This window comes from Gossypium hirsutum, chromosome A09 (genome assembly GCF_007990345.1).
Source record: "Gossypium hirsutum isolate 1008001.06 chromosome A09, Gossypium_hirsutum_v2.1, whole genome shotgun sequence".
In the NCBI taxonomy this organism is placed as follows: domain Eukaryota; kingdom Viridiplantae; phylum Streptophyta; class Magnoliopsida; order Malvales; family Malvaceae; genus Gossypium; species Gossypium hirsutum.
Window position 1 is genome coordinate 58,859,179 of NC_053432.1, and position 15,004 is coordinate 58,874,182.

Here is a 15,004-nt window from a genome sequence, read left to right on the forward strand (position 1 = left end):
AGCTTATGTAGTTAGAACCCAAGAAGAAGGCAATTCTCACGATATGGTGATAGGTATATTTTTACTGTATTCTGAGTCTGTTAATACTTTGATTGATCCTAGATCTTCATACTCATATATTAATTCAAAATTAGTAGAGTCGGGGAAATTAAAAACAAAAATGTCTAAAGTCTCAATAGAAGTATCAAGTCTATTGTGGCAAACAATATTAGTTAATCAGGTGTGCCCGAGATGCCCGCTAATGATATATGATAAAACTTTTCTGGTGGATTTATTAATAATGCCTTTTGGGGATTTTGATGTTATATTTGGTATGGATTGGTTAGCTGAACATGGGTAATTTTTGGACTGCTATAAAAAAAAATTCAGTGTTCAGACTGAAGATGGTGATAGTGTTGAGGTAAATGGAATCCGTACTAGTGGGTTAGCTCGAATCATATCAGTAATTAAAGTTAATAAGTTGCTTCATCAGGGTTGTACAACATATCTGGCATATGTTATTAATTCTGATTCAGTCGGAAGTCAGTGTAGTCAGATTAGAATTGTATGTGAATTTCCTGATGTATTCCCTAAAGAGTTACCTAGATTACCTCTTGATCGGGAAGTTGAATTTGTGATCGAAGTATACCCGGGTACAGATCCAGTGTCGATACCTTTATATCATATGTCACCTACTGAATTGAAGGAGTTGAAGGTACAACTGCAAGATTTACGAGAACGAGGTTTTATACGACCTAGTACCTCACCGTAAGGAGCTCTAGTGTTATTTATTAAAAAGAAAGATAGTTTGATGCAGTTGTGTATTGATTATCGACAATTGAACAAGGTGACAATCAAGAATAAATATCCGTTACCACGTATTGATGATTTATTTGATCAATTGAAAGGAGCTTTAGTATTTTCAAAGATTGATTTAAGATCGAGCTACTATCAGTTAAAAGTGAAAGAAAGTGATGTATTGAAGACAACATTTCGTACAAGGTATGGTCATTACGAGTTCTTAGTGATGCCATTTGGGTTAACAAATGCCCCAACTGCTTTTATTAATCTTATGAATCAAAATTTTCAGCCGTACTTGGATCAGTTCGTGGAGTTTTTATTGATGACATTTTGGTATATTCAAAGTCCGAATCTGAACATGAGCAGCATCTCTGAATTGTTTTGCAAATGTTACGAGAGAAACAGTTGTATAAGAAATTGAGTAAATGCGAATTTTGGTTATCAGAGGTGGTAATCCTTGGTCACGTGTTATCAGCAGATGGAATTAGAGTGGATCCAATGAAGATTGAAGCAATCGCCCAGTGGAAAACTCCCAAAAATGTGTCAGAGGTACGTAGTTTTCTTGGATTAGCTGGGTATTATCGAAGGTTTGTGAATGGATTTTCAAAATAGCTTTACCGATGACAAAATTATTGCAAAAGAATGTTCCGTTTGTCTGGAATGATTAATGTTAAGAAAGCTTTATGAAATTGAAGCAGATGTTGACAGAGGCACTAGTTTTGACTTTACTAGAATTAGGAAAATATTTTATTGTGTATAGCGATGCTTTTTTGAATAGGCTCGGGTGTGTACTAATGCAAAGTGGGAAAGTGATAGCTTATGCTTCTAGGCAATTAAAACCACATGAACGTAATTATCCAACACAAGATCTGGAATTAGCAGCTGTGATCTTTGCTTTAAAAATATGGAGACATTATTTATATGGTGAAAAATGTTACATTTATACAGATCATAAAAGTCTCAAGTATCTTCTATCACAAAAAAGAGTTGAATTTGAGGCAGCGTCGATGGATAGAACTTCTAAAAGATTATGATTGTGTTATTGATTATCATCCAAGTAAAGCTAATGTGGTAGCTGATGCATTGAGTAGGAAGACATCAATTGAATTGCGATCGATGTTTGCACAGCTCAATATTAGTGATGATAGAGGTTTATTGGCTGAATTAAGAATTAAACCAGTGATGTTTGAACGAATCAAGTCAGCTCAATTAGAAGATGATAAGCTAATGAAGAAAAAAGAAATGGTTCAGAGTGAGATAGCAGAGAATTTTAGTATTGATGAACATGATTGTTTGATATACCGAGATTGGATTTGTATTCCAATCAATTCAAAGATTAAAGAATTAATTCTCTGAGAAACACATGACGGTCCATTTGCTCTACACCCTGGAGGTACAAAGATGTACCGTGAATTACAAGAATTGTACTGGTGGCCAGGGATGAAAAAAGATATAGTTGAATATGTCAGTAAATGCTTGGTTTGTCAACAGGTGAAAGCAAAGCATCAGGTCCTTACTGGATTATTACAGCTGATTACTATTCCAAAATGGAAATGGGATCGTGTTATGATGGATTTCATTACGAGATTACCATTGTCCGTAAGCAAGAAAAATGCTATATGGGTAATAGTTGATCGACTTACAAAGTCGGCTGATTTTATAGCTGTCAAACGAACTGGTCACTTCAGAAAGTTGCAGAGGTCTACATTGGGGAAATTATAAGGTTGCATGGTATACCGGCTTCTATAATTTCTGATCGAGATCCTCGGTTTACATTGAGATTCTGGAAATAGTTACATGAGTCTTTGGGTATTAAACTTAATTTCAGGATAGCATTTCATCCACAGACTGATGGGCAATCTGAGTGAGTAATTTAGATTTTGGAAGAAATGCTTCGAGCCTGTGTTATTGATTTTGAATCTGGTTGGGAACATTACTTGCCATTAACTGAATTTGTTTATAATAACAGTTTTCAGTCCAGTATTCAGATGGCTCCGTATGAAGCTCTATATGGTAGAAAATGTCGATCACCTATATGTTGGACAAAATTAAATGAAAAAAAGATAATTGGACCTGAATTGATTCGTGAAATAGAAGAAACAGTCAAGAAGATTCAACAAAGATTAAAAGCAGCTTTTGACAGACAAAAATCTTATGCTGATCTGAAACATCGGGACATTAAATACTCAGTTGGGGATAAAGTGTTTCACAAAGTTTCTCCTTGGAAGAAAGTATTAAGATTTGGCCGAAAAGGAAAGTTAAGTCCTCGGTTTATCGGGCCATATGAAGTTATAGAGAGAGTTGGACCAATTGCTTACCGATTGGCTTTACCTCCGGAATTACAAAAAAATCATGATGTTTTTCATGTTTCCATGTTACGAAGGTATCGATCGGATCCATCTCATATTATCTGTACTGAAGACATTGAGATTCGACCGTATTTGTCATATGAAGAGGAACCAGTTCAAATACTAGCTCGAGAAGTGAATGAATTAAGAAACAAATGGGTCCCACCGGTAAAAGTACTGTGGAGAAGCCATAATGTGGAAGAAGCAACATGGGAGCCGGAGGAAACTATGAGATCACAATATCCTCACTTATTTTCAGGTGAAATTTCAAGGACGGAATTTTTTAAGGGGGAGAAATGTAACGACCCAAAATCCGTGGGCACCGGAAAAGTATATTATCGGGCCTTCGACGTAGTGAACCGGGTTTAAAAATAATTATTAGAAATATTTATGAATTTAGTGGTGTGTCTAATTAGATTTTAATTAGGTGAATTTAGCTTAATTTAGAGTAATTAGCAAAAAGGACTAAATTGAATAAGAGGTAAAAGTTTAAATCTAAAGCAATAGAAAGTAAAAAGGGCCAAAATGACAAATATGTCATTAAGTAAAAAGGGCCAAAATGGTAAATATGCCATTAAGTAATGGTTGAGGCGGCATAAATGTATTAAAAATCTAAGATTTTATTTAGATTATATATATTATATTATATAATTGATTATTATAATTATTAATTGTTATGGTTTTATGTTATTATTAGTATTAATATTAAATTATTATTATTATTATTATTATTATTACTATTATTATTATTAAAGATAAATTAAAATAAAGACAAATGTGTGGTGATTAAATTGTACAAGTGTAATGCATATATTTATACATTTGTAATATATTTATTTAATTACTTTTTATTTAAGTAAAAAGATTTTTATTATATTAAAATATTAAATTATATAAAATAAATCAAATAAGGACAATTGGATGGTGATGATAATAGGCAAGTGTAAAATATATGTGTGTCCAATTGTAATATATATTTGTTATTAAATAAGATATTTATTATAATTATTATTATTATTGTTATTATTAAGTTAATAAAATAAAAGAATAAAAGAAATGAAATAAAATAAAGAAACAAAACAAAGTAGAGAAGAAACAGAGGCCATTTCGAAATAGAGCAGAAAAAAAAGGGAAGAAAGAAGAAAGGGAAAATTAAGGTTTTAAAACTTGAAGGTTAATTGGTAAGTTTAATTAAGTCATTTTCTTATAAATTTGATGTTTTTGGAATCCTAGAGTGAAATACTCTTGGATTTAAGTTGAAATTTTGAAAGTTAATAGATTTTTGAGTAGGGTTTATGTTGAACAAATGATGGAATTAGGGGTTTATTTGATAGAAATTTTAATTGGAATTGAATAAAGGATTGAATTGTAAACTAAGCTATAAGTTTTGAGTTTTAGGGATTAAATTGAAATAAATTCGAAATTATGAAAATATGATAAAAATTAAATAATTAAATGTGAGTTTGGCAAGAAATTGAGTAGCAAAAAAGTATGAATTGAGAAAAAAAATAGGTTTAGTTAGGATTAAATTTGAAATTAAAGTAAAAGTTAAAAACAAATTTCAGCATTTAAATTGTGTTATGGTAATAATTGTGGAATTATTTTAATTGTTTGTAGCTAATATCGAGCCTGAAGCATTGACCCAAAAAGGAAAAGAAAAGATCATCGAGGATTAAATTCGAAGAAAATTCTGATTTGTATCACTATAACTCAAGCTTTATAATTAATATGTGTTTAATTTAATATGTATGTGCGGTGAGTATTTTAAGGTAAGTATTTAATGAACTGATAAAATTTGTGATTGGGTATTAAAATTGATATTGATATTGAACTAAATTTATGAGTTACTGAATATTGTTTTGAATACCGAATTGAACTGTGAAATTACTGAATATTGTTATGTATACTGTATTGAACTGTAAAATTTCTGATGAAACGAATTACTGTATTACTGTGAAAAACTGATCAAAATAATAAATTATAATTAATATTGAATCGAACTGGAAATTGTACTGAAAAATTATTTGAGTACCCTATTAACTAGACAGACTAGTCGGATATAGTTGGCATGCCATAGGACATGGAAGAGTACGGGTTTTTGCCAGCTTACTGAACAGGCACTTATGTGCTGACTACTGTTACTGTTACCGTTACTGTTACAGATTCAGCATTTTGTGTGTTGAATACTGTTACTGTTATTGCTACCGTTACTGATTACTATTTAGGTTTTGTGTACCGTTAAGACACAATGTACCGCACTGGTGTGTTGGTTGGAATCTGTGTATCCGCTGAGCCAGAGTCAAGTTAATAGGGACAAATGAAATAAATTTACTGATAAAACTAAATTTGAATGATATGACATATGTGAAAGGTGAGAATTGAAATAAAGAAATAAGAATGATATATATATTCAAATGGTAACATAAAAAGATTGAATTGTTCATTAAGTGATGATAATAGTAGTGTAAAAGTATGTGTGTGATTTAATGTATTTAATTATAAATTGAATTATAGTGATACCACTGAGTATATGCATACTCAGCATACAGTTGTTTCCGTGAGCAGGTTGTAGAAGTCAAGTACTGAACTAGCATTCAAAGCCAGACTCGACTTCAGCAAACTTTTGGTGATGCATATTTTCTTTTGGTAATGTGGCATGTACATAGGATGTGTATAAATGTTATTATGTTTTGAATATAAATGGTTAAATATGTTAGTATTACAAGTCTAAGAATTATAATGAAAAAAGTTTATCCATTTCAATTTAATTAGTACATTGATAAATTTAAATTGATATTATATTGATTGAGTTTGATTAGAAGGTATTTAGAATAGAAATTGAGTACGTGAAATGAGTTGGTTGAAATGGTTATGTTTGAAATGGATACGGTTTTAATTGCAGGAGGTTTTATGTAAAAATAAGCAGAAATGCTGTCCAAATTTTTAAAAAAAATTTTCAGAGTACTTGAATGAGTCCCGTTTCACTTTTAATACATGTTTTAGACTTCGAGAGTTCATTATAGGGACATAGTTATTAAATTATACTATGAATGTTATTTTATTTTTGAATTATTCGTAAGTTGTCTGATATGTCCGGTAATTCCTTGTAACCCTGTTTCGGCGACGGTTCGGGGTTAGGGGGTGTTACAATTTCAAACATTGGAGTGCTTTATAGTGTCTTTTTACATTTTATTTTATTTTGTTGTGGTATTTATTATTACATGATGATAATTTACTAATCTTAGTTTCAAGACTTCTAAGTGTATTAAAAGAAACCTACTATAGACCAATTGCGATTATACATAGTTCATTCTACTTTTAAGCATCAAATTTCACACAACTATTCTAAGCCAAACATACCTAATCAACTATCACAATTTTCACAGTTTGAAGAGTTATTATCCTCATCGAACATCATAAATAACAATATACTTCTCATGGTCTAACAGTTATTTAGCATTTGTATGTCATGGCAAAGTGAGTGACAAAATGATCTAATGTTCAAACAAAATATCTCATTCATGCAATATGTATAACACACCCCCAAACCTAAGGGATGCATTATCCTCAATGCATAATTAGAGACAAAATTTCACTTATGCAAGAACAAATAGATATGTTGAAAATGCAATGAAAACAAATACGAATGCAAATAAAAATGAAAAATATGCAATTGAAAAGAAAAATCAAAAGCTTGAAAAGGATTTGTGTTACTTTAGTTCGGTAGAGTGGATTTCCTGGTAGCGTGCTTGCATCGCTGCTTCCATTTGAGCTGATTGATTGGCACCTCTTCTTCATCATCATCTGATTTCGTGAGATCATCAATTAGTTGATTAATCTCACGATCTTGCTTCGATATGGTTGCAGTGGTTTGAGGTGCAGTAGCAAGTTCCTGAGGTACAAAAGTTTGATTCATATTATCTCCTTCCTTATCTGATTCAATGTTCGCCGATTCTATTTTCTCATCTTCCCCCTCTGTTTCGTTGTTTGTCTTTACTGTAGTGGCCGGATGTGTTGTAGTGTCCGTCACAACAGCTTCAACTTCATCCTTTAGATCTGATAATAACTCTTTGGGAAAAGTAGGGAATGCAGACATGGGCCTGGTAAAGTTTTTTTGAAGAGATTTATTGATGGCATTATCCCTCATTGTGACATAGCCCCAAAATAAAGTCATTTAATCTTGAGCCCTTCTTAGATCTGTAGCTGTCCTAAGTTATTGCTTCTCCATCAAACGAAACTTTTGTTTTAAAATATCAAAAGCACCGAGCACTTGTTGCTCGAAATCATTGTGAGATGTGGATGGAGCATAATGGGTACTAGTAGGTGGAGAAGAGGTTGATGTAGAGCCAGGATGCCGTGGCACTTGTTCCCCTGAAAATATCATAGCAACCTTTTTGGTAATGACTCCTTTGTTAGAGATTTTTTCCTCATTTTCTTGGATAGGGACATTGACCTATTGATAAAGTGCAGTAATGAGAGATGGAGAATTCAGGGTGCCAACATTCTTTTGTGCGCAACGATGAACTTCTCTAAAAATAATTTTTCCAACATTTATCTTTCTTTCAGTCATAAAACAGTGCAGTAACAACATATGTTCCTCGGAAATAAAAGAGTTATGAGTTGAAAGGCTAAGGTGAGATTTAATAAAATGGTATCGTACCCTACAATGAGGCTTCAAAGAAACACGGTCGATGATGTAGCAGTCATTCTGAGAAACTGTCAAATTGGTCCCTTCCACGCCTAAATCCTGAAGAACTTGATTGATTCCTTCTACTGTTACTATCTTGACAAGTTGAGGATGTTCATCAGGGACTTCAGATAAACCATATTGTACGTTGATGGAATATTCATCAAATAACACCGAAGCACTGTGTACATAAATGAAAGCATTACCTGAAGAGGTTAAATGGGCATAAAATTCCTTTACAACTTTTGTAATAACATCATCAGGATGAAGGAAAAAGAGTTGCTATCCATGTTTTTCTACCACGGAAGAAATTGCTTCAGTGTATCCCATAAAGGCTGTGTCTTGAAAAAGAAAGCCTACACAAGGGTCACTTTGATGTGTTCATGTTGTATTTTTCTTCAACGGCTTTGTTGAACAATGTTCTTGGAGGCATAGAGGTTGATGAAGATGACATATGTCGAGCAATTTGAGAAGAAATAGGAACTATAAAAAGAAAAATTTAAGACCTTTACAGTTATGTAGGAAAAACTAAAAATCGTGAAAAAGAATAAACTGAAAATAACTTGGAGAAAGAAAATGAATCGACTAGGGTAAAAATGAGAAAGAATATAACAATAACATGGGGTATAATATTAGCCTGAAATTATGGCCTGACATGATAAAGTAAAAATTAGGTGGGAAAAGAGAAAAAATATATATATATAAAAATTAAGCTAAAAATTTCACAAGTATCCTAAGTAGGCTAACTATGACAAAGCCTGGGCCAAAATCTACCTGCAACAAAAGAAATAAATAAAAATCAATTAAACCGATAAAAGAAAGAAATCAAAAGCAAATTAATTAAAGAAAATCAAGCAAAATAAAACACTATGCAATTTGAAGAGCAATGGAATGTTTATCATGAAGCATGGTAGCTCCCCAATAATGCTTCAAACATTGGCCATTAACTTTGAAATTAGAGCCAGTCTTGCCATTTTTGAGTTCCATAGCTCCATGAGTGATAAACATATTAATTTACATGATTCTTGTGTTTAATTTGGTTTATTTCTGAATTGATCCCTGCTTAATTGGTGTTTTTATGATTTAATCTTGTCAGCGATACAATTGGTCAAAAACAAACAACAAAGGGTCAAATTGAAAGACAAATCGTTGAATTGGGGCCAAATCAAAAAGATGGAGAAAGCCAAGGATTTATCATATATTTTGACTTTGTAAAAAGCTAAAAATAGGAAGATATTATTTTGTTTTATTTTATTATTTATTATTATTTTATTTTATTAATTTAGGTTAGGCTATTTTTAGTAAACCACATGTATATAAATAGGGGCTTTTAGTTCTTAGAAAATCATCCATTTTTAATTCTAAATTCCTATTTCAATTTGGAATTGAATTACCCTCTCACTTGTATTTCCTTCTTCAGTTTGGAATTGGAATATCAGTTTTTTCTCTTCAAATTGACGTTACATTCTGTAGCCTTATCTCCTATTTTTGTTTCTTTTCCATAATTGGGCCAATTGCTCTCAAAGTCCTTTCTATTCATTTTTTCGCCAAAATCATCAATCTTCTTTCCAAGCTCACAAAGCATGAACAATTTCATGCTTAACTAAATTCTATCTTAGCTTTAGGCCGGTGTACTTTCTGGTCGAGAATCATGAGATTTGTACTTGAGCTTAAAATCCTTCCAATCGGTATTCACCTTTTTCCTAAGTATCGAGATTGACAACTCATCTCTTAAGGATAATTTGATTTCAAGTCAAAAAGAGCTCATTGGGTTGGAGTCGTGTTTTCTGATAGGAGAAACGAATCGGCCGTGCTGTATTTGGATCTCAGAATGCAATTCTGCCAGAATCTTGAATCGGGAACACGTGTATCTCGGTTAGATAATTGGTAAGGGTTGGTTTGCAGGTCGTACCGGAACCAACTACTAGAGGAAGAATTGCTGGTTAGGATGTTCTTAACTGCTATAACCAGCTTATCGTTTGGAGGAGAAGATTAATTTTTGAGGATCGATTCTTGATATGAAATTTACTGAGCCTAAGGCTAAGGCTTATTTTATCTGTTGCAAAATTTTGAATTTATTTTCTAATTCATTTAATTTAAACTGTTTCAATTATCTAGTTTCTAAACATTTCAAAAACCCCCGATTTACTTTTATTTCTAATTTTTACAGGTACGATTGGAGTCGTGGGCACGACTATTGCCATTACCTGCGACACAACAAAAAATCTGATCATAAGCTATACACGAAAGTAGATTATAACATCCAATCTTTGTGGACTCGACCCTACTACCATTCTTACTACTAATAAGAGTTATTTTGTAGAATTATATTTGGTGGTTTCGACGCCCATCAAATTTTGGTGCCGTTGCCGGGGATTGGAGATATTTTCTAAATTTTGTTTGACTACCTTATGACCAGATCAGAACCGGGAAATCTAGAGTTTGAGCCAGAAATTGAGAAATTAGCCCGAAAACTACGAAGAGAAGCCATACGACGTGGTAAATGACCAATTCCTGGATTTGAAACTATATCTTACACCGAAGAAGTTTTTGACAAGTCAAACGAGATGGCCGAACAGACGATATGCCAGCTCGCAGCGGCACCGTATGAATAACAACCCTTATGTATAACCTATCTGGAAGGAAACCGTTCAAGCTAAAGTTGGGTTTGATCCATCTACTGCCCACTTTTTGTGGACTACAAAATGAAAATCCGCACACCCACCTTAAGGAGTTCCATATGGTGTACATAAGCATGAAGCTTCAGAGAGTAACAGAAGACCAAATCAAACTTCGTGCTTTTCTGTTCTCATTAGCCGACTCTGCTAGAGATTGGCTATTTTATTTGCCTCCGGGATCTGTCAACACATGGTCTGACATGTCTAGTTTGTTTCTTGACAAGTTCTTCCCTACAGCGCGAGTGGCTGAACTAAGGAGGGACATTGTAGGAATTCGTCAGAAGGACACTGAATCGCTCTACGATTACTAGAAGTGATACAAAAAGTTGTGTGTGAGATGCCCACAACATGGACTGACTGAGCAGTCACTCTTGTTGTATTTTTATGAGGGTTTACTCTCGATGAAAATAAAAATGATAGATGCTGCAAGTGGGGGGGGGCGCTTATTAACATGACGCCTCAAAGAGCAAGAGAGTTGATTTCAACCATAGCTGCCAACTCTCAACAATTCCGACCAGTTGCAGAACCCACGAGACGGGTTTATGGGTTAAGTTCTTTATCTCTAGAAGATAAGATTGATAAGCTGACTAATGTTGTTCAAACTTTGCTTTTAGATAAAACAAGCTAGCACGGTTATGCGAAATTTGCGCTAAGCCAGACCACCCGATGGACTCATGTCTGATTTGACAGGAGGATTCGACAAAACAAGCAAATGTTGGAGGAAACTTTCTAGGACTACCCTAAAGACGATATGACCCCTACTCGAACTTGTATAATGTGGGGTGGAAAGATCACCCAAACCTAAGTTATGGGTCGAATCCTCAATTCAATCAACCGTACGAACAAAGCCACCCCAGAATCAACTGTTACCACCCCCAAAGTCATCTTTGGAAGCCATAGTGGAAAAGCTAGCCAATAGCACTGGAAAATTCCAACAAAAAACTGACATGCATTTGCAGGAGTTGGATAAGCAAGTGAGCAAGCTCGCGCTCACGGTTAGCTATTTGGAGTCCCAAGGTAAACTTCCATCCCAAACAGAATCAATGTAACACCCCTATCCCGTAACCATCGCCGGAATAAGTAAGGGGCATTACCAGACTTGTAACTCATGACAAAACGGTAAAACTTTTTTTTTTTTAAGATCATTCATTTGGATAAACACTAAACACAGCCAGGGATAAAATGTAAACTTCTATAAGTAAACATTCAAAAGATGTCATTTTCGCATGGCTTATATACAATAACCAAATTATTCTTTCACTACTAGTCTATTCTATACATGCCATAAGATAATCCAATCTCATGGCTACCGCAATGGTAGATAGTGTGATGAAGTGTTGATGATCCCCGAGCTAGTAGTCAGAATCCACAACCTACAGACCAAAAACATGAATGAACAGAGTAAGCTTTCGTAAGCTTAGTAAGTTTTAAGCAAAACGATAATTTTGTTGAATCAATGACGTTTTTCACATATACTTAATCTAGATAAAATCTCATTTGACCCAATATACCTAACCAAAATTTCACATGATTTAATTCGCCTTTCTTTAGCCCTGAGCTTTAAGTCACAAAGTGTTTTCATTCAATATCTTTGGTCATTCATTTCAACTGTTCGATGAAGTTAATCTAGAGCTTCATCTCGAACTATAATATCAATAAACGCATCACTTAACTTTCACATATATATACTTTCGTACAATAGTGATCTAGATGGTCGAATATTTCCAAAGCACATTCTTCATCAACTGAAGATGGATTCACATGGTAAGCACATTCTTCACCAATTTACAACTTTAATTAATCCTTTCCACTTGTTCATAATCACATCCATATTTTCAAGTATTTCAACATGACAAGTACTAAATTTCTGTAGGCACCTAAAGAACCAAACATATTCCTTATTACATATACGTAAGTTTACAGAATATAATCCTTACCTTGTACTGGCACATCTAGCTGAACCCAACCCGTACTCAAATCATAAGGCCTTTGGGCAGAATATGCACTAATACATAAGAATATTTCATCCCATACTTCATTATACAAGCATACCATTACCAATTAGATCATTCTCATATTTGAAGTTATAATATTGATCACATTTACATACCTTTTTGATACTAATAATTCACTTTGAAATCAATCCACCGACGAGTAAGTAATACGTACCTGAACATCTTTAAATACGTAACACTTATTTGATGGTAACTTATTGCGGATACTCAATATCAAAGTCTTACTTGAATATTTGGGTCTTCAAAACCCGGATATAGTACGAGCACGAAGCATACGGACATTAATTCAGAATAATATTCCCGCATAAAGCCTGCGAGATCTTAACCCGGATATAGTACTGGCACAAATGCCCTTCGGGACTTATCACATTTATACACTTTCACATCCATCACATTGGCCATTCGGCCTTATCACATATATACACCTTCACATCCATCACATCGGCCATTAGGTCTTATCTCATATATACACTTTCACATTCATCACATTGGCCATTCGGCCTTATCACATATACATATCTTGTACATCAATTTCATCATAACAAAATTGACTAGGTATACTAGTCATTTACGGCTTATAGCTTCACTTTAATACGGATTTGGTACTTTGATTACCAATATTTAATCGATAGCTTATAAGCAACTCAAATAGTTTTATTAAGGTTTACAACATAATCACAAATTCAGCACAAGCTGTTTTTCCTGAGCAACAGTCATTAAATTATTCGTAAATGGAGCTACGAAACTCCAAATGAAGTGCCGTTAATTTTCCCTGAAAATAGACTCATACATATTTTATCCAACAAATTTTCAGAATTTTTGGTTTGGTCAATCAATACCATATTTTTCTTAAAGTTTCCCCTATTTCACTATTTGACTATTCTGACCACTCTTCACTACGAATCAAATTTCTCATTGTACAAAATTAAAAATATGTTCTAGTTTATTTAATTTGAAACTAGACTCACTAAGGCATCTAGCATATAAATTTTGTCTTTTAAAAATTTTTGTACAATTTATAATGATTTTCTAAAAACAGAACAGAGGATTACAGTGTCATTCTGCACTGTCTCACACAACTTTAAATATCTCATTATCGGAAATTCCTTTGCTTACACGGTTTCTTTTATAAGAAACTAGACTCATTAAGATTTAATTTCATATTTTATTCAGCCTCTAATTCAAGTGCATAAATTTATGGTGATTTTCTAAAGTCACGTTACTGCTGCTGTCCTAAGCAGATTATTTCAAATTACACTTAAGTTTCCAAGCTCAAACAATTAAGAACTTACCATTTGAGCTTAGAACATATCATGGCCCATCATATCTTATTAAATCAACTCAATATATTCTATTATGATTGAATTTACTCAACGTTTAATCACTTAAAACTTACCTCGGAAGTGGTCGACGACTAGATATCCACGACTATTCGTTTACTTTCTCTTTTCCTTTATCCGACTTTGATCCTCCTTGCTCTTAAGCTTAAGTGAAACAATAGATTGGCTTAGGTACTTAACTAATATTATTCACTTGACAAACACATTTGGCAATCACATATCATTTTCAATATGTATTAATTAATAAAACATGCCATGACTCGATTTCATGCTTATTTAATCTATATCTAATTCACATTCACAAGCAAAGAGTCACTTAATTTATCATTCTTTCTTATACAAGAATTTAATCATATTGCCAAATGTCCTTATGTGTACATGGTACATACATAAGGCATACATATACATAATTCATATTCATTCCATTTAAGTACTTAAAACTTACAAAGGAATCAAACTCAAACACTTAAGAACCTACTTTTCAAACACACCTATAGCCGAAACATATGTATATGAATATAAGATTTTCCCTCATTTGAAGAAAGCACAAATACATAATTCACTCTCTCACATACCCTTTTTGTACTTCACATTATCATATCCATTCAACACTTTCACTAAGTGTAGCCCAATATCTTATTCAACAACTAATTCGGATAACACATAAAAAACATCTCAATTTATATTCATTCAAAATCAAGCTAAAACTAAATTTAATTACTCAACTTAAAATGCAGCATTTATCTACCAATTCAAATGACAAGTTGAATTCATGGTCGAATGCAACAATCAACCTAATTACATAATCAATTTATCACTTAGGTGCTAATTTGAATAATTCTCATACAACTATTATCAATACACGTTAATTTTTGTATAAGCCCCCACATTGCCGATTTTCACAATCAACATAGTCACAAGGGCTCACCCTATCCACTCAAAGTTCAATTCACCAATTAAGCAAATGCTATTAATGCTAAGAAATTTTTTTTTACAATTTATCCTAGTTTGCCAAAAGAAATTATGCCCTAATTCATGAACATAAACAACATTGGCCAACTTTCCAAGCTCATTTGAGCCATCAAGCACATTTAGTTTGTTCATACTCAACTAGAATCAATTATCCTCCCAAAATCATCAAACATACAAAATATAC